A 2,341-nucleotide genomic window follows, 5' to 3' on the forward strand; every position below is an offset into this window, starting at 1 on the left:
TGAATCCACAGTTATTACATGCTTACCTACAGGTAACTCATGGGTATTGAATCCACAGTTATTACATGCTTACCTACAGGTAACTCATGGGTACTGAATCCACAGTTATTACAAGCTTACCTACAGGTAACTCATGGGTACTGAATCCAGTTATTCCATGCTTACCTACAGGTAACTTATGGGTATTGGATCCACAGTTATTCCATGCTTACCTACAGGTAACTCATGGGTATTGAATCCAGTTATTCCATGCTTACCTACAGATAAATCATGGGTAATGAATCCACAGTTATTCTATGCTTACCTACAAGTGACTCATGGGTGTTGAATCCACAGTTATTCCATGTTTACCTAAAGATAGATCATGAATATTGAATACATAGTTATTCCATGCTTACCTCTGGATAAATTATGGGTTTTCAGTTCTTAGTTATTCCATGTTTACTTATATAAGTCATAAATTATAGAGTATTGATGCAATGTTCTGCACTGGAATTGACGTCGGTATTTCACTATTGATCACATCTCTCGAACGGAACAAAACGTGAAAAGCCTATGGCACAATTAAGATCTACTGTATTAACTCTGACGGGGAGAAGTAATTCATTTTAATTTTTTAGAAACTTTATTAATTGATATTACTTGAAATGCTTTTTGAAACATTTAACAGTATGTATTGCGTGAGAAAAGATATCAAATAAAACTGTAAGGAAATGTGTGCATGAAATTCATAATATCTATCCAGCCAAGTTTCAATTGTTTCACGGTATTTTTTAAAAGACCGGACTTTTCATTTACTAACCTCAGCGTAACCCAATTCCTGGCTAGTTAAATAGATTTATTACTTATACTGTACATTTCTATAAGAGTCAATTACAAACATGAGTGAATATTAATGAGAGAGAGAGAGACCAGAAACATAAGGATATTTTTATAATGTTTGTACGCATTTGTATAAGATAATTAATGTTTAATTTTACTGAACAACTTAAAGCAACATTTGACCATTGGATGTTTTCCACTAATTATGGAAATATTTCTTCTGTTTTTCCTTGAACCGCGAAATGTGTGTGTGTAGGAGAGGGGGACTTGCTCATCTCTTCTGTATACGGTGTAGCATAATATGTTTTCGTTTCACAGAATTGATAAAAACAACGATAATTGTACGTTTCACAAGTATTTCATTTATTACCACCGTGGTTTCGCCAGTAAATGCATAATCAGAAACAGACTGAAGAAGACGAAATCAAATAAAAACATATATTGAAAACATGTTGAACGCGTCTTACTAGAGCTCTTGAAGTTTATTAATAATTAACAGGGGTCGCTTTCCGAATTTCATCAGCCTGTACGAGTGTGTGTGATTTCTTATAGCAAAGCCACATCCGGCTATCTGCTGTGTCCCTCGAGGGTAATCGAACCCCTGATTTTAACGTTGTAAATCCGAAGACTTACCGCCGTCCCATCAGGGGACATTCATCAGCCTAAATGCGTTAATTATTTTTGACAGATTTCAGTTAAAATGTTTTCACTATGCGAGCATGAAAAAGTACTGTTGCGTCATCGAGTCACATGACTACTGTGACGCAACGTTTCTAGAACTATCATGTACTTTGGCGAATGTTCTAGTTCTTACTAGATATAGGGTAGGCTGGTATATAAAAGAGGGGAATGTAATGTCTGGGCAGACAATGAGTAATTGAACTGCAGTCAGAGAGCACGAGAGACGTTACAGCGTTTGTTTAGCTCGATTGTTGAAGTTGAGTGTATCGGTAAAGTTATATTCGAAAAGAATAAACCAGTTTTTATTAAGAAAGAACTTGTGTCGCTTAAGTTTCGTCGGAAACGAAGTTACGGAAAATTAATTAACAACCGCAGACGTAACAAATTGGTGTCAGAGAGTGGGATAGAAAAAGAAAAAGAGAAGAAAAATTTTCCGCCTCTCGTTTCCATCAAACTACAGCTTAGCAGATTTGATGGCAGCAATACAAAAACAAGAGGAGAAATTACAGCAGTTGTTGGAGGAGAAAAATAAACAAGAAGAACGAGAAAAGAAACAAGAAGAGAAATTAAAACAGTTGTTAGAGGGAAAAGAAAAGAAACAAGAAGAACGAGAAAATAAACAAGAAAAGAAACAAGAAGAACGAGAAGCAAAATTACAACAGTTGTTGGAGGAAAAAGAAAAGAAACAAGAAGAACGAGAAATTAAACAAGAAGAGAGATTACAGCAGTTGTTAGAGGAAAAAGAAATAAAACAAGAAGAACGAGAAAAGAAACAAGAGATAGAGAAGGTCATGGATGGTCTAATCAAGGAAGGGATAGTTGAAAAATCAGATAGTCC

This window comes from Limulus polyphemus, unplaced genomic scaffold (genome assembly GCF_000517525.1).
Source record: "Limulus polyphemus unplaced genomic scaffold, Limulus_polyphemus-2.1.2 Scaffold7, whole genome shotgun sequence".
In the NCBI taxonomy this organism is placed as follows: Eukaryota; Metazoa; Arthropoda; class Merostomata; order Xiphosura; family Limulidae; genus Limulus; species Limulus polyphemus.